This window comes from Ovis aries, chromosome 3 (genome assembly GCF_016772045.2).
Source record: "Ovis aries strain OAR_USU_Benz2616 breed Rambouillet chromosome 3, ARS-UI_Ramb_v3.0, whole genome shotgun sequence".
Lineage (NCBI taxonomy): Eukaryota > Metazoa > Chordata > Mammalia > Artiodactyla > Bovidae > Ovis > Ovis aries.
In genome coordinates, this window is record NC_056056.1 from 74,729,305 (window position 1) to 74,748,887 (window position 19,583).

The 19,583-nt window shown below is 37.1% G+C and overlaps 1 long non-coding RNA gene across 1 annotated transcript; it reads left to right on the forward strand.

Moving 5' to 3' along the window:
* Window positions 1–7,588: 7,588 nt before the first annotated feature.
* Window positions 7,589–17,410, forward strand: LOC132659587 (uncharacterized). The gene is made up of 3 exons (XR_009600161.1): window positions 7,589–7,767; window positions 11,782–11,909; window positions 12,344–17,410. It is a non-coding gene; the product is annotated as an uncharacterized LOC132659587 (long non-coding RNA).
* The last annotated feature ends 2,173 nt before the right edge of the window (window positions 17,411–19,583 follow it).

Consider the following 19,583-nt stretch of genomic DNA (forward strand, 5'->3'; position numbering starts at 1 on the left):
ATTCATACCATTGATTATGATGTTGATTGTGGGTTTATCGTATATAGCCTTTATATATTGAGGTATATTCCCCATACCCACTTTATTGAGAATTTTTTTATTATGAATGGCTGTTGAATTCTGTCAGAATATTTTTCTGCATCTACTGAGATTAGCACATGATTTTTATTCTTCAGTTTCTTGACGTAGTGTATCACATTGCTTAATTTGCTGATATTGAAGCATTCTCATATGCTTGGAGTTAGTATCACTTCATCATGACATATGCTCCTTTTAATGTATTGTTAACTCTGGTTTTCTAAAATTTTGTTGAGGATTTTTACATGTATGTTCATCAGAGAATACTGGTCTGTAGTCTTTTATCATTTCACTGTCTGGTTTTGTTATCAGGGTGATGCTGACCATGAAGAATGAGTTTGGAAATGTTCCTTCCTCTTTGGTTTTTGGGAATCCTTTAAGAAGGATAGGTATGAAGTCTTTGAAGTGTTTAGTGGAGCACATCTGTGAAGATATGCAGTTGTACACTTTTGTGTTGAGAAACATGTTGTGTTAGTCGCTGTAGTGTCTGACTCTGCAACCCCATGCACTGTAGCCTGCCAGGCTGCTCTGTCCATGGAATTCTGTAGGCAAGAATACTCGAGTGGATTGCCATTCCTTTCTCCAGTTGAGAGCCATAAATAATTATTTATTGTTTCACTACTAGTAACTAACTGGTCTATTCAGGTTTTTTATTTCTTCATGATTCAGTCTTGTCTTCAGATTGCATATTTTGAGGAATTTGTCCATTTTTTTCTAGGTAACTCAAATTTTGCTGTATAATTTTTTGGAGTTGTCTCTCAAATTATTGATATCTATGGTATTGGTAGTAACTTCTCCTCTTTCAGTTCTGATTTTATTTGGGCTCTCTCACACATGCTAACATGTGCTCTCTCCCTCTCTCCCTTCCACTTTCATGTTTTATGTTTCTTGAAGAATCTTGCCAAAGGTTTATTGTTTATTATTTCAACAACTACTCTTAGTTTCTTGATTTTTTTCCATTTTTAAGTCTTCATTTATTTCCACTCTGATCTTTAATATTTTCTTTCTTTTACTAATTTTGGATTTGTTGTTGTTGTCATTCCAGTTCCATAGGTGTAATGTTAGATTGTTCATTTCAGATTTTTGTTTCCTGAGTTAGGCCTGTATTGTTATAAATTTCCATCTTAGAAATGCGTTTGTTGTGTCCCATTATTTTGAAATATTGTATTTAGATTTCCATTTGTCCATGGTATTTTAAAATGTTATCTGATGTGCTCAGTGACTCATTGGCTATTTAGTAGTATTTTGTTTAGATGCCATGTGTTTGTGCTGTTTCTTGTAGTTGATTTCTAGTCACATACCATGGTCAGAAAAGATACTTGATATAATCTCAATCTTACTAAGTTTTTTTGAGTTTGTTTTGTGGCCCAGCATGTGATTTATTCTGGAGAATGTTCTATGAGCATTTGAAAAGAACGTCTGTCTATTCTGCTGTTTCTGTATGAAATGTTCTGTAGAGATCTATTAAATTCAGGTCATTAAATGTGCCATATGAAGCTAGTGTTTCATATTCATTTTCTGTCTGGATGATTTGCCATCAAACTAACTGGAGTATTAAAGTTTCATATTGTTATTTCATTACTGTCAACTTCTCCCTTTGTCTGTTGATAGTTATGTATTTAGGTTCTCCAATGTTGGGGATGTATATATCTATATGTGTGTTTGTGTGTATACACACATATATATATGCATATTTACAAGTGTTATATCTTTTTCTTGGATTGATAACTTTATCATCATGGAATGTCCTTCTTTGGGCTTCCCAGATGGCACATTGGTAAAATATCCTGCTGCCAATGCAGGAGACGTGGGTTCAATCCCTAGGTTGGAAAAATCACCTGGAGAAGGGAATGGCAACCCACTCCAGTATTCTTGCCTGGAGAATTCCATGGACAGAGAAGCCTGGAAGGCTACAGTCCACGGGGTTGCAAAGAGCTGGACATGACTGACTGAGCACAAAGCACAAAGTACTTCTTTGTCTTTTGTTATAATCTTTGTAAATTTGCTTTATCTGGTATAAATATTACTACCACAGGTTTCTTTTTGTTTCCGTTTGCATGGAATATTTATTTATTTATTTTCATCCCTTCATTTATAGACTGCATGTGTCTTTAGACATAAAGTGAATCTTTTGAGGCAACATACAGATGAGTTGTTTTTTAATCTATTTTTGCACCCTGTGTCTTTTGATTGTGGCCTTAATCCATTTATATTTTCATTAATGACCGATAGGCATGTACCCTTTGCAATTTTGTTGTTTTTTGCTCTTTTTTGTTTTTTTTTCTTTATTCCTTCCTACTTCTCTTAATATCTTCATAGTTTAATTACTTTTTCAGTATTATATTTGTTTTATTTAATTTTCTATTTATCAACTATCCATTTTTTCATTTATGGTTACCATGAAATTCTTATATAATATTCTTATATGTGTCTATTTTAAGCTGACTGTCACTTAATTTGAGCACATTCTAAAAGCACTACATTTGAATCTTCCCAAATACACCCTATTATGTGTCTGACATCATTTTTCTACCTTTCTTTATTTTGTATATATCCCTTAACTGATTTTGTTGTTGTTGTTCAGTTGCTAAGTCATGTCTAACTCTTTTGGGACCCCATGAAGCCCATGAGGTTCCTCTGTCCAGGGAAGCCCTGATTTATGTAGATATATATAATTTTACTAGTTTTGTCTTTTAATCTTCATACTAGACATATAGATGCTTGATCCACTTGCTGCTTTTACCATGTTATTCCTTTTGCTGTGAGACTTTTTTCTTTCTCAGTTTTCATATTTCTGGTTATGGTATTTTCTTTTTATTACAAGAAGTTCCTATAGCATTTTTTGTTTGGTCACTTTAATGGTGACAAACTTCTTCAGCTTTTGCTTCTCTGGGAAACTCTTTCAATTCTTTTTTTTTTTTAACACAGTCAGTGTTCCTTCCTCCTTAGGAGGAAGGTTTTTTTTTTTTTTTTTTTTAGTTTTTTATTTTTTAAATTTTATTTTTTTTTTAGTTTTTATTTTTTAAATTTTATTTTATTTATTTATTTATTTTTTAAATTTTAAAATCTTTAATTCTTACATGCATTCCCAAACATGAACCCCCCTCCCACCTCCCCTCCCATAACATCTTTCTGGGTCATCCCCATGCACCAGCCCCAAGCATGCTGCATCCTGCGTCAGACATAGACTGGCGATTCAATTCACATGATAGTATACATGTTAGAATGTCATTCTCCCAAATCATCCCACCCTCTCCCTCTCCCTCTGAGTCCAAAAGTCCGTTATACACATCTGTGTCTCTTTCCCTGTCTTGCATACAGGGTCGTCATTGCCATCTTCCTAAATTCCATATATATGTGTTAGTATACTGTATTGGTGTTTTTCTTTCTGGCTTACTTCACTCTCCAAAACTGAACCAGGAAGAAATAGAAAACCTTAACAGACCCATCACAAGCACGGAAATTGATACTGTAATCAGAAATCTTCCAGCAAACAAAAGCCCAAGTCCAGATGGCTTCACAGCTGAATTCTACCAAAATTTCGAGAAGAGCTAACACCTATCCTACTCAAACTCTTCCAGAAAATTGCAGAGGAAGGTAAACTTCCAAACTCATTCTATGAGGCCACCATCACCCTAATACCAAAACCTGACAAAGATGTCACAAAAAAGAAAACTACAGGCCAATATCTCTGATGAACATAGATGCAAAAATCCTCAACAAAATTCTAGCAATCAGAATCCAACAACACATTAAAAAGATCATACACCATGACCAAGTGGGCTTTATCCCAGGGATGCAAGGATTCTTCAATATCCGCAAATCAATCAATGTAATTCACCACATTAACAAATTGAAAATAAAAACCATATGATTATCTCAATAGATGCAGAGAAGGCCTTTGACAAAATTCAACATCCATTTATGATAAAAACTCTCCAGAAAGCAGGAATAGAAGGAACATACCTCAACATAATAAAAGCTATCTATGACAAACCCACAGCAAACATTATCCTCAATGGTGAAAAATTGAAAGCATTTCCCTAAAGTCAGGAACAAGACAAGGGTGTCCACTTTCACCACTACTATTCAACATAGTTCTGGAAGTTTTGGCCACAGCAATCAGAGCAGAAAAAGAAATAAAAGGAATCCAAATTGGAAAAGAAGAAGTAAAACTCACTGTTTGCAGATGACATGATCCTCTACATGGAAAACCCTAAAGACTCCACCAGAAAATTACTAGAGCTCATCAATGAATATAGTAAAGTTGCAGGATACAAAATCAACACACAGAAATCCCTTGCATTCCTATACACGAATAATGAGAAAGTAGAAAAGAAATTAAGGAAACAATTCCATTCACCATTGCAACAAAAAGAATAAAATACTTAGGAATATATCTACCTAAAGAAACTAAAGACCTATATATAGAAAACTATAAAACACTGATGAAAGAAATCAAAGAGGACACTAATAGATGGAGAAATATACCATGTTCATGGATTGGAAGAATCAATATAGTGAAAATGAGTATACTACCCAAAGCAATTTACAAATTCAATGCAATCCCTATCAAGCTACCAGGCACATTTTTCACAGAACTAGAACAAATAATTTCAAGATTTGTATGGAAATACAAAAACCTCGAATAGCCAAAGCAATCTTGAGAAAGAAGAATGGAACTGGAGGAATCAACTTGCCTGACTTCAGGCTCTACTACAAAGCCACAGTCATCAAGACAGTATGGTACTGGCACAAAGACAGACATATAGATCAATGGAACAAAACAGAAAGCCCAGAGATAAATCCACACACATATGGACACCTTATCTTTGACAAAGGAGGCAAGAATATACAATGGAGTAAAGACAATCTCTTTAACAAGTGGTGCTGGGAAAACTGGTCAACCACTTGTAAAAGAATGAAACTAGATCACTTTCTAACACCGCACACAAAAATAAACTCAAAATGGATTAAAGATCTAAATGTAAGATCAGAAACTATAAAACTCCTAGAGGAGAACATAGGCAAAACACTCTCCGACATAAATCACAGCAGGATCCTCTATGATCCACCTCCCAGAATGCTGGAAATAAAAGCAAAAATAAACAAATGGGATCTAATTAAAATTAAAAGCTTCTGCACAACAAAGGAAAATATAAGCAAGGTGAAAAGACAGCCTTCTGAATGGGAGAAAATAATAGCAAATGAAGCAACTGACAAACAACTAATCTCAAAAATATACAAGCAACTTATGCAGCTCAACTCCAGAAAAATAAACGACCCTATCAAAAAATGGGCCAAAGAACTAAATAGACATTTCTCCAAAGAAGACATACGGATGGCTAACAAACACATGAAAAGATGCTCAACATCACTCATTATTAGAGAAATGCAAATCAAAACCACAATGAGGTACCACTTCACACCAGTCAGAATGGCTGCGATCCAAAAATCTGCAAGCAATAAATGCTGGAGAGGGTGTGGAGAAAAGGGAACCCTTCTACACTGTTGGTGGGAATGCAAACTAGTACAGCCACTATGGAGAACAGTGTGGAGATTCCTTAAAAATTGCAAATAGAACTACCTTATGACCCAGCAATCCCACTTCTGGGCATACACACCGAGGAAACCAGAATTGAAAGAGACACATGTACCCCAATGTTCATCGCAGCACTGTTTATAATAGCCAGGACATGGAAACAACCTAGATGTCCATCAGCAGATGAATGGATAAGAAAGCTGTGGTACATATACACAATGGAGTATTACTCAGCTGTTAAAAAGAATTCATTTGAATCAGTTCTGATGAGATGGATGAAACTGGAGCCGATTAAACTCTTTCAATTCTGATTGATAAATTTGCAGGATAATGCATTCTTTGTCAGAAGTTGTTTCCTCCCACCCCACCTTCTGTTCTTTAAGTATATTGTTCTACTCCCTTCTGATCTCTAAAATCTCTGCTGAAAATTCAGTTGATAATCTTGTAGGGGCTCTTCTGTGTGTAACTAGTTGTTTTCCTTTGCTGCTTTGAAGATTCTGTCTTTAATTTTAATTTCTGAACACTTATATGTCTTGGTGTAGGTCTCCTTGAGTTATCTTGTTTGATACACTCTGTACTTTCTGGACTTTCAGGTCTGTTTCCTTTGCCTGGTTAATAAGTTTTCTGTCATTATTTCTGAAAATAGGCTTTCTCATCCTTTCTCTCTCTCTGTCTTCTGGAACTTCCTATAGTGAGTATACTTGACATTTTGCCAGTGGTCACATAAACTGTCCTCATGTTTGTTGTTGTTTCTTTCTTTTCCCTTTACTGTTTTTGGGTGATTTCCACTAGCTTGCCTTCCAGATAGGTGATCCTTTCTTCTACATCATATAATCCATTGCTGGTTCCCTCTATTGTTTTTGTTTTTAAATATTATTTTATTCTTGAGCCTTAATTGATTCTTTTCACATATATTTTTTCTGTCTCTTTGCTTAGCTTCTCACTATGTTCTTCCAGTCTTCTGAGTTCACTGAGTATCTTTATGACCATTAACGTGAACCTTTTCCCTGGGTGGTTCCTTAGCTCTGTTTTCATTTAGTTCTTCTTCTGAGTTTCTGTCTTGTTCTTTCACTTGGAACATATTCCCTTGTCTCCTCACGTTGCCCAACTCTCCGCTTTGTTTCTATCTGTTAGGTATATCAGGTTTGTCTCCCAGTCTTGAGGGAGTGACTGTGTAGAACATATCCCAGGAATATCCCTCATGGTGGCTGTGTATGTCCTTCTGTTTGAAATGACCATGAATGCTATGGGCATGCTAGTGTTCTGGGTTTGTTCTCAGTGCAGCTGGTTAAAAGGCCTATGCAAGGCCAGACTCCAGGGTAGGTGTTGCTTTGGAGAGATGTCTGTGCTGACTGAGGATGTCTGTTGGGTCTGGCAAGGCAGGAGGCCGCTTTGGAGAAACTCTGGTGCCAGTTGTGGGAGTCTGCTGGGATTGGCAGGGTGTAGTGGTGCTTTGGATGGGATTTGGTGCCAGCTAAGTGTGCCTGCTGGTTTGGGGAAAGAGGGGAAGCAGCTTTGGAGAATCACTTGCTGTATTGCATCCATGGGTAAACTTGGGACTGTGTGAATGGTTCTATGAAGTTAGAGGGGGAGAGTCAGAAATGGCTTTTGCCAGTGCTGAACGAACTAGGGAGAGGGTAAATCATAAACAAAAAACAAACCAAAATGATCAAACCATAAAACAAACAACAAAACCTGTCATTTGCCTCTCTGTACCCAGAGAAGTTCTAAGAGACCCCTGTTCCTTGGGCACACACTCTAAGTCAGTGAATTTCTTCCTTAAGTTTACTCACTCTGAGTCCCAGTGCAGAGGCAGCAGCCATATGCCCCAGCTTTCCAGGCTGTGTCTCTGCACTGGGACTGAGTGAGTAAATTTAAAGGGCACAAGCCCTTTAAGGGCAAAGTCTCATTTTCCTACAAACCTCTGGCTAGCCTGCATTTAAGTCACACTGACTTTCAAAGCCAGATGTTACGAGGTTTAATCTCCTCAGTGCAGCTCCTCTGGGCTGGGAGCCTGATATGGGGTTTGCAGCTATTGGTCCTTACAGGGAGCCTTTGAAGCTGTCATATCCTTCCCACGTGTAGGTTACCATGCCAGGGTTATGGGTCCTCTCCAGATGGCATCTCTACCCGTCTTGTATTGCAAGGTAGCTTTTTCATTTTCTTTTTTTAGTTGTGGTAAATCTTTTCTGCTGGTCTTCAGGTCATTCTCAGAGACAGTTTCTCTATGTGTAGTGCCTATTTTGGTGTGTATCTGGGAAGAGTTAAGCCCAGGATTTTCCTACTCTGACATCTTGTCCCCACACCTAAATATCCTTCTTCATTTAAAGTTTCAAAGGTAAAGTTTCATATTACGTATCCCTATGGAATCAGTATTTTTTTAACTTTTTCCTTTTATATTGGAATATAGTTAATTAACAGAGTTGTATTAGTTTCAGGTATACAGCAAAGTGATTCAGTAATGCATATACATGCATATATTTTTCAAATTCTTTCCCCAGTGTCCCCTGGGCTGTACACTAGGCCCTTGTTTGTTATCTCTTTTAAATACAGCAGTTTGTGCATAGCAGTATTTTTGAAATCAACTGGAAACAAAGAAAGTGTCAAGAATACCCAGAGCCTCAGTGCAAAGTTACAAGTTTCTTTTCCTGCTGAAAACCCTCATGGACTTTTTGTTCTTATTAATTGGGCAGTGTATTGAACTTTGTTTACATGAAAAAGACCCTTCTAATAGATATAACACAGAACTTGCTATCATCATCAAGGAAAAATTTCAACACAGTGGTGAAATCTTATTTGATGTCAGGTGACTTTGCTCTACTACTGATCTGTGCTTCTTTTTGAAAGAGGGCAAGAGTATTTACATTAGTTTGGAAGCCCCGCTAAAACCTAGAAATGATTTTCAAAGACAATATGACTATACAGATTGTTACACTAAAGTATTATTAATACTGGAATCTTCCATCAAAATAAAATTGACAAAAATTTTCATGTTTATGGACATATACACAAATATACAGATATATGTGATTTTCCTGAAAGATATGAAATATACATAGAAAGACTATTTGGTAAAATGAACAACTATGACAGAAAGATATTGTCTTTAGATGATTTTTTTCATTCTTATTTTCTTTTTTACATTCTTCTAAATGTTCTTTAACAAGCATACAAATGTGAGCATGTTTGAATTGTTGAAGTGAAGTGAAAGTGAAAGTGAAGTCACTCAGTTGTGTGTCCGATTCTTTGTGAACCCATGGACTGTAGCCCACCTGGCTCCTCTGTCCATGGAATTTTCCAGGCAAGAGTAGTGGAGTGGGTTGCCATTTCCTTCTCCAGGAGATTTTTCTGACCCAGATATAGAACCCTGGTCTCCTGCATTGCAGGCAGACGCTTTACCATCTGAGCCACAGGGGGGGTTTATAACTAAAATACAAATGTGAACCTGTTTGTGTATATATGTCAAATCAAAGCTTCAAGAATATTTCTCATAGTTTGCTGTGTAAGAAAATGTATTACTGACTATTAAATTCAAGGTAATTTTTAGCCTGATGAAACACAGAAATTGTTTCTGTGTAATATTTCAACTAAATAATTCAACTAAGATTTTTGATTTTTCACTAATTGAAATTTATTGCAATAATTCAACTAAAATTTATTGAGTATATATTATGTATAAGGCACTGTGCTATGAACAGTGGCAAATACAGAGGGAAATAAAATATTATTCTTGTCTTCAAGAATATATATTCATCACTTAATTTAGTATATAGAATAATATGTTATATACTAATATATAGATGGCTCAGTTGGTAAAGAATCCACCTGCAATGTGGGAGGCCTGGGATCGATCTCTGGGTTGGGCTAGAGAAAGAGAAAGAGAAAGGCTATCCACTTCAGTATTCTGGCCTGGAGAATTCCATGGATTGTATAGTCCATGGGGTAGCAAAAAGTTGAACTCGACTGAGCGACTTTCACTTACATAGGATATGTTCTTATATATATATATATATACACACATATATATATACATATATATACATACATATATATGTATATACACAAATACACATATACATATATATATATATATATACACAAATGCGGTAATGAAAGAGAGGTTCTGTGAACTATGGCACTGTTTTTGAAAATTGCCAGTGCATGAGAATCACCTAGGGAAATTATTAAAGATGAAGATTTCTTATCGCTTCCCTAGTAGTCCTATGATTAGAAATTTATATTTTAGTAACTCCCTCAAGATAATGCTTCAAAGGACACCAAAATAAATGATAATGAAACGAGTACTGATATTAGATATACATATTTAGCATGTCTCTTTGTTTCTGTCTGTTACCAGGATATATTAGGGCAAAATTTTAAACCTTAAATCTTCAAATTTCATATACATAAATTAAGATAATCATTATTACATTATAGGGATATTATAGGTAATATAAATATTCCCAAGTGATCCAGATCAGTCTAAAGTACACACAGTAGGTATTTCCAGATATATAATGTGGAAGTCTTAAACCATTGCCCAGTGGTAGACTGAGAAACGAAATTCTGAATCAAATGAAGCAGAAGTAATCAGAGAAGCTTTATGCACAAAGAGAAATTGGATTGGGTCTTGAATGTTGAAAAACACTTTGATAAACTAAGATAAGGAAGAAATATTTTCTAGTCAATAAAAACATGGTGGTGAGGAAAAATACCAGGTGTGGTTTGAGAGCTGTGGATGTGGCAGAGCAGAGGAAGCTTGGGTTGCCGTGGAAGACAAATGTGAAGATAGGTCTTCTGGGCAGATTATAAAGCATCTTGACAATCCACATAGTGATCTTTAAATTACTCTTAAATAGTGGTAAGTTTAACTCCATTTGAACAAGGCAGTGATTAGGGCACATAGGGTTTTGTTGCTGCTCACATATGTTGTATTAAAGGGATGAGAGGACAGAGGTAGGGAGAACAGTCCACAGGCTACGGTAGTAAGTCAAATCATCAGTTACAAGTGTCTGAACTCAGGTAATGAAGAGGAAATGGAAAAACGAAGTGACATATGTGGGATATATCTGAAAAGGGTAGATAGAACCTAGCAATATAAGTGATCTGAAAGTTGAGGAATAAGCAGTTTAAAGTTGATAAAGAAATTTTGAGGTTGAGTGAATAAAAGATTATGATTTCATTTTAAAACCACAGAGCAGAGTAAGAGAAAGAACCTGAGAAAAGATATGAAGATCTATTAAGTAGAAGTGTTAGGAGAATAATCCAGTGGCAAAGTCCAACAGGAATGTAGCAGTGAGGTTCCAGATGAAGAACTGGAGATGAAAAGAATCAAAGGTCATTTTCATGAAAGCGAGAAGGTGAAGATACAGAAGTGGATGTAATTTTTCTAAATATTATTATATTAATGCCAATGTTAATCAAGCCGTGTGCCAGGCATTTTCTAAGTACTTGTTATACTTTGTATCATTTATGTTCACAACAACCATGAGAGGAAGGCATTCTTATTATCACCAGTTTATAAAGCACAGGGCAGATTGAGAGTCAGTGCTTGCCAGAGGTCATATGGCAGAGTTGGCGTTTAAACCCAGGCAAATGGCAAGAGTGAACATCGACATTTTAGGAATCAGTGAACTAAAATGGACTAGAATGGGTGAATTTAACTCAGATGACCATTATAGCTACTACTATGGGCAAGAATCCCTTAGAATAAATGGAGTAGCCATCACAGTCAATAAAAGAGTCCAAAATGCAGTACTTGGATGCAATCTCAAAAACGACAGAATGATCTCTGTTCATTTCCAAGGCAAACCATGCAATATCACAGTAACCCAAGTCTATGCCCCACCCAATAATGCTGAAGAAGCTGAAGTTGAACGGTTCTACATACATACAAGACCTTCTAGAACTAACACACACAAAAGACGCCCTCTTCATTTATAGGGCACTGGAACAAAAGTAGGAAGTCAAGAACTACCAGGAGTAACAGAAAAATTTGGCCATGGAGTACAAAACGAAGCAGGGCAAAGGCTAACAGAGATTTCCCTAGAGAATGCACTGGTCATAGCAAATACCCTCTTCCAACAACACAAGAGAAGACTCTACACATGGCCATCACCAGATGGTCAATACCAAAATTAGATTGATTATTTTCTTTGCAGCCAAAGATGCAGAAGCTCTATATAGTCAGCAAAAACAAGACTGGAAGCTGACTGTGGCTCAGATCATAAACTTCTTATTGCCAAATTCAGACTGAAAGAAAGTAGAGAAAAACCACTGGATCATTCAGGTATGAACTAAATCAAATCCCTTATGATTATACAGTGGAAATGACTAATAGATTCAGGGATTAGATCTGACAGAATGCTGAAGAACTATGGACAGAGGTTCATGACATTGTCCAGGAAGCAGGGATCAAGACCATCCCTGAGAAAAAAAAATGCAAGAAGGCAAAATGGTTGTCTGACGAGGCCTTATAAATAGCTGGGAATGAGTCAAAGCAGGAGGAGAAGGGGACGACAGAGGATGAGATGGTTGGATGGGATCACTGAAGCAATGGACATGAGTTTGAGCAGGCTCCAGGAGTTGGTGACGGACAGGGAAGCCTGGAGTGCTGCAGTCCATGGGGTTGCAAAGAGTCAGACACGACTGAGCGACTGAACTGAACTGAAACTTGCTCCAAATTATGCGTTCTTAACCTTGACCCTTTGCTGTTCTCAACAGAAAATACAGCGTGAAAAGAGAGAAGTCCAAAGCCAGAACCCTTAGGAACACCCCTGTTCAAGTCTGAGTGGCAAACACACATACCTCAGCGTCAGGCTGAAAACAACACAAGACAACGAAGTGATCTTGTTACAAAGAGAAGAAGGGGAAGGGAAAAGAAACAGCTGTCTAGAAATGAAATACAGTACACAAAGGACAGAGAAGATGGTCTTAATTTTTTTTTTTTTTTCCTCTTGCAACTGAGGAGAAAAGTCTCTGGTAATTAGAAAAGAAGATTTTTTGCTCAAATGGTTTTAAGCTAGGTGCTATCTTTAATTTAGCCCCCTGCCCCCAGTTTTTAACCTAGCCATATTGAATGTCCTTTATAGCACTTAAGGAAAACATGCTAGGATATGGAAGGGCAGCAAAACTAATCCAAGAGAAATCTACACTCTGACTGGATGTCCTGGATGTTGCCATCTATTTGGCTCTCTTCCCACCAGAGAAGAGTCTCTCCTTGGCTTCCTATCACTCTCTACCTCTCTGTATTTTCAGCATTTGTTCTGTGTCCCTTTCAACTTCTGCATCACATACACCTCCCCAGTGTCTCTTTAATGCCTTCACCTAGTTCACAGGTGAAGTTTGTATTAAGTTTGCTGCAAAAGAAACTTAACAAAAAGGAAGACTATTTGAAAACCTCATGAAACTAACTTTCAAAATGATCCATATTCTATATATGTAGAAATCATCGTTATCCTCAGTTTTACTTCTTTGCCACGTGTCTTTTTAGGTAATAGTTCTTATTTGAACTGATTTCACATGTCCATTCAGACTCATGTGTGCTATAAATTTAACTCCTTCTCAGAAATATTTGAATCTAACATGTTGAACCCCTCCATTCTGCCCTTATAAACTCTAACCAACTTCTGGCCCTGGAGCAGTTTGTGTGTCTAAGCACAAAGTACATGAGAAACTGATGTAGATGGCTCATCAGAACCATCTAAGATCAGTCTTGCTAAAGGTGCTATATTAATCTTGGCACTTCAGTTTTCATGGTGGTTTTGGGGTTCTTGAAGTTTCCCTATTCAAACCAGATGGTAGCTAAGGGTTCCTAACTCCTTGTAGATATAAGTGAACTAATCTGCCTATGCAGCTGACAATGGGCTACAGTTATTCCCATGGTAGATTAGAGATCCCTAGTGCTAATTTCCTTTGGTTACATCCATTTCTAGCTTCCACTTCCATTTTCATCCTTCTTGGTTCTAGTCTCCACCAAAATTTAAAACTCGACCCTTTACCAGATTTAACTGAAAACTCTACTCACATCTACACTTTATGAGAAGAATAATTTTGTTGAAGGAGTTGGAGTCGTGTAAAGAATTTTTAATTGGTCCTGCATATTGTTCTTCCTCCTTCGTTACATATCTCCTTATCTTGGTTTAGTTTTATTTATTCCTTCACCTTTTTTTTCCCCTTGGGTAGAACTGGATTCACTACTTTCTCTAAAACCTTTGGCCATTATTGATGCCTTTAGCATCTGAATTTATTCCTAAGAACATGCTACTGCTGGTATTTCAAGTAATTACAATATTCTTCCTAAGAGGCACTTATGTAAACAAAATTTTCTCCATTTTGTTACACTATGAGACCTGTTTCTATGCTTTTACAATTCACACACATGACCTCCTTGTGTTCTCTAAGTTTCCTTTCAAGTGGGCTCCTCTTGATTTGTCTCTTTGCCTGAACAGTAAGTTGTTCTAGATCTTTGCCAGGTTAGTCTGTTGACTGACAGCATTACTGTCATGCCTGTGCTATTTGGAAATTTGCCTGTCCTCCAGCCTTCATTTTGTCACTAACTCCTGAGCACCCCTCTCTCAAATGGTTCACTCCTTTCCTTGAGTCCAAGTTATGACACCCAGTATTTGCCTCACCTTGTGGAAGTTCACCTTTCCTAATTTCATTCATCTTGCTTCATTCAACTTCCTCATTCCAAGTTCTGACACCATGAAAATGCTCAATAAATATTTATAATCAATGATGAATGCACATAGCTCTCTTGCTTCAGGAATCCCATGCATGGTCTGGTTACTGCAGAGTGGGCCTCTCCTAGGCTATTCTGCTGTACCAAGAAGATATCTGGGGTTATGTTTTAATGCTTTAGTCCAGAAGACATATATTACGACTAGGCTTTGATGACATACAATGTAATTTTGAAGCAAAATCCAAAGGAAATGAAAACTAGTTTAAACCTAGGTGTAGCTTGTTTGTTATTTTTTTAAAACCCAGCCTTTTGAAAGGATTTTCTTGTCATTGTGCCTTAAACAGAGCAACCCAAGAAAGTTGTGAGTACCTAGTTCTATGAATAAGATGATTATTATTTCAAATTTGCTTTATATTTCAACAGTGACCTACTGGGACTATGTTGGCAGTCCAGTGGTTAAGACTCTATGCTTCCCCTGCAGGAGTCAGAGGGTCAATTCCTGGTTGGGAGAACTAAGGTCCCACATACCTTGTGGTGTGGAAAAAAAAAGTGACCTACTATAGCCCAATAATTCAACTATTTATTTATCCTGAGAAAAAGTCTGCAAATATGCACCAGGAAATTCATATAAGAATGTTCATGGAATTAGAATTAATGTTAACTAAAAACAACTTAAGTATTCATGTTCAGAAAAATCAGCTTGTATAGAATTCTGTTGCATAAAAACATAGCGGTGAAAATGGACTGCCAATGCATTCATCTACATAGATAAAGTGTCTTGTTAACTGAAGGAGCAAGTTCCAGAAGGCTTTATAAAATATGGCATTGCTTTTATAATGCTCTAAAACAAGTGAAAGCAGAATAGTGTTTGGGCAGGGCTTTCCTCCCCCCCGCCCCCCCCCGCCCCCGCAATGACTTAACCAAGAAGAGTAAGAATTCCTCCAATTATGAGGAAGAAGAGATAGACTTGTGCAAGTCAACATTTTACCTTGTAAATATTAATCATAGTGAATTGTCATTCTGTCCAAAATGTGGGAAATTAAAGCATTAATTTTTCATGGAAAAAATGGGGAAAATACTACCCTCCAAGAAGAGAACACTGGAGAACTACATGGATAAAGAGGATCTGGTAACTTCTCTCTGAAATTCTTTCCAGTTGCATGAGACTGAGAACTCACTGAACTCTGGACATGGTAGGGGAGAATGAGTGACCTGCAAAAATAGATTTAAGGAGGAAAAGTGTGTTTACAATATTATAGAGAGAAAAGAATCAGAAATGTCCCCCTAAGGTTGGAAAGAAAAGCGCTAATAATCAAGGGAATGCAAACCAAAACTAGTCAACAAGTTGATCGAATTGGGGAATAAGAAATTAGACTATACATTTTAATGCTGTGTATTAATCTCCATTATTAGAGTTTTATATTGATACAAAGCTCTAGGAAAGCTTTTGACAATTTATAGCAATTATATTAAAAAAATTATATCCTATGACTACTCATCCTAATTTTTATAGATGTAATTCCAAGCTTGTTTATTACATTATTATTAATGATGTGAAAAATTAGGAAAAGCATGATTATCTGATAATAGTATACTGTAACATTTATCATAAATTTATTATCATAAATGGTATATCCAGATGATAAAATATTATCTTTAAAATTTCTGACAGTATTCATAGCATGGAGACATATTCCTGATATCATTAGAAACTGATATTATAAATAAATTTAATTTTAATCTTGGCATGATGTCAACTATATAAATATATAGGAACATAATCAGGAAAATCGTTTTCCTACAGGTATTGACATTGATAGTTTTCATCCTACTTATATTTTCAAGGTTTTCTAACTTATCTACAGTGTATAGTTTTTAAAAAACCTTAAATAACAAGAAACCAGCAAACTTTAAAAATGGTGTGTTGAAGCGTTAGATAATTTTCCTTTCAACTCTTACAGCTAAATCTTCACTGTGGTAGAAAGAATACACACTAAGCACCAGGAGATCTAATCTCACCACTAACTAACCAGCTTTGTTAGAAAATCTCTTTGAGCCTATTTCTTTTGTCTTTAAAATGTCCAGCCTCTCTCAGAGGGGTTTTATGAGGATCAAATGGCATAATGTATTTGTAATCTCTTTAAAAGTACAAAGTGCTATACTAAGGCTGTTGAGAGAGCATTCCCTTCCCAAATACTCACTGGAAACTCATAGGCAACTTGTCAGTAAAGCACATTGTACTTTGATAAGAGTAGAAGTGTGATTCACATACCTTGTCTGAAATGAAGTGAACTTTAGTCATTTCAGTGGGCAAAGTGGACCAAGAATCCAGAAGGTCAAACATAAAATTTATTTCATTCTCCAGAGTCAAACAGGTAGCTAAATGCTGTTACTTGACTTGAATTCCAGGAAGTAAGTCAGGAGGAGTAGACTGATAGGGAGGTTTGTGACCCAAGGGGAAATATGCCATCTAAAAGAAGCAACAACAGAGGAAAGGAAGAAAACACTATGAACACTTAAAACTTTTCTTAGTTTTATTTTTTTTTAATATGTAGCACCTTAAAACAATGATTTGATTGGAATACCATGGGCAGAGTAGAAAAAACAGATGGCTCTGGTGATGCCTAAGAAAGCTGGAGAAGTTAACGGTCTATTGAAAATGAACTCCTACATAAATTTGACTTCCACTTATGGGTAATGCAGAGAGGATTAAATCTGAAATCTACCAGCTGATAACTCAAGGCTGTTCATTCTGACAGTCCCTGTCACAATCGAAAGCCAAGTGATTAATACAAGAATCGGGTGTGTTAATTATCATGTAGAGTACAGAAACTCTAATTCTCTGACAGCCTGGAAATGTCACTTCTCAAAGAAGGAGAACACTAAAATCATAAGTCAGAATCATCTTGAGTGCCCAATAATGTCATGATTTTAAATGGGTGATTTCCATAATTAGGTACATGTTCATTTCATTAGATCATGTGGGAGAAACTATGGAAAAATCCTTTGCTTTTTGATTATAAAAGCTAATACAATGCACAGTTACACTTTTATTACTGTCAGGAGAAAATGACTGAAATAAATAAGATTCCCCACATGCCTCAAAACTTGTGTTGTGTTGCTCAAAATCTTCTGTGATGTTTATAGTAAAAGGGGTTAAAAAGATAATCCCTAACTCTATCACATTTATAACCCAAACGAATTAAGAATGCAATTGAGATACCAAAAATGAGAATCAGTTCAGTTCAGGCACTCAGTCGTGTCCGACTCTTTGCGACCCCATCAATCGCAGCACTCCAGGCCTCCCTGTCCATCACTAATTCCTGGAGTTCACTCAAACTCATGTCCATCGAGTCGATGATGCCATCCAGCTATCTCATCCTCTGTCGTCCCCTTCTCCTCCTGTCCCTAGTCCCTCCCAGCATCAGGGTCTTTTCCAGTGAGTCAACTCTTCGCATGAGGTGGCCAAAGTATAAGAGTTTCAGCTTTAGCATCAGTCCTTTCAATGAACACCCAGGACTGATCTCCATTAGGATGGACTGGTTGGATCTCCTTGCAGTGCAAGGGACTCTCAAGAGTCTTCTCCAACACCCCAGTTCAAAAGCATCAATTCTTTGGTGCTCAGCCTTCTTCACAGTCCAACTCTCACATCCATACATGACCATTGGAAAAACCATAGCCTTGACTAGACGGACCTTTGTTGGCAAAGTAATGTCTCTGCTTTTGAATATGCTATCTAAGTTGGTCATAACTTTCCTTCCAAGGAGTAAGCGTCTTTTAATTTCATGGCTGCAGTCACCATCTGCTGTGATTTAAACAATAAAGTCTGACACTGTTTCCACTGTTTCCCCATCTATTTCCCATGAAGTGATGGGACCGGATGCCATGATCTTCATTTTCTGAGTGTTGAGCTTTAAGCCAACTTTTTCCCTCTCCACTTTCACTTTCATCAAGAGGCTTTTTAGTTCCTCTTCACTTTCTGCCGTAAGGGTGGTGTCATCTGCATATCTGAGGTTATTGATATTTCTCCCAGCAATCTTGATTCCAGCTTGTGCTTCTTCCAGCCCAGCGTTTCTCATGATGCACTCTGCATAGAAGTTAAATAAGCAGGGTGACAATATACAGAGTCATTTTGAATAAAAGCACAAATACTAGAAGGATATTTCTTTTTAGAAAATAATCGTTTACTTCTTTCTTTTGGGCCGTGTTGAATCTTTGCTGCTGTGCAGGCTTTCCTCTAGTTGCAGTGAGTGGATGCTACTCTCCAGTTGTGGTGCGCTGGCTTCTCTTGTTGCAGAGCATGGGCTCCAGGTATGCAGGATTCAGTAGTTGCAGCACGTGGGCTCAGTAGTTGTGGCACGTTTGGCTCAATAGTTGCAGCTCCCAGGCTCTAGAGCACAAGCTCAACCGTTGTGGTGAACAGGCTTAGTTGCTCCATCGCATGTGGGATCTTCCTGGATCAGGGATTGAACCCTTGTCTCCTGCATTTGTAGGTGGATTCTTTACCACTGGGCCTCAGGGACACCCTAGAAGTATATTTCTAGCATCTTACATTCCTAAGAGGGACTTTAAATATGTTAAGTATAATTCTGAGTGTTCAACGACCACACACAAACACGTGTGTGTGTGTGTACATGCATGTATATAAATACATAGGTATTTTGACATCAAAGAAAACATAAACCCCTAGAAAGTTAATACAAACAAGGTGGGTTCTAACAGTAGAAAGAAGAAATGTGTGTATATGAAACATTGATTTACATGAAGTTTAATTTCATGAGTTCTTATCATTTAAAAAACTTGGATATTTTACTGGATGGATGGCATCTCAGGCACTAGAAATTTTGAACTCAGTAACATTTGAGACAAATGAGGATTTCTGAGAAGAAACAGTGCATTGGTGATTCAGAATTAACTTATAAGCAGTAGTACATTATTTAAAGTGAGAGGAGATTTATCTATCTGATCTGGCACAGATACTTCTAATCCAGCTGTTTCACAATAGGTCTAGTCTGGGGCTTCCTTGGTAGCTCAGTGGTAAAGAACCTGCCTGCCAATGCAGGAGGAATGCCTTTGATCCCTGGGTCAGGAAGATCCCCTGGAGAAGGAAATGGCAACCCACTCCAGTATTCTTGCCTGGGGAATCTCATGGACAGAGGAGCCTGGTGGGCCACAGTGCCTGGGGTTGCAAAAGAGTTGGACACAACTGAATGACTAAGCAACAGCAACTAGTCTGGAATCAAACAAAATCCAGAGAAGAAATGTTTACAAAGGATTTGG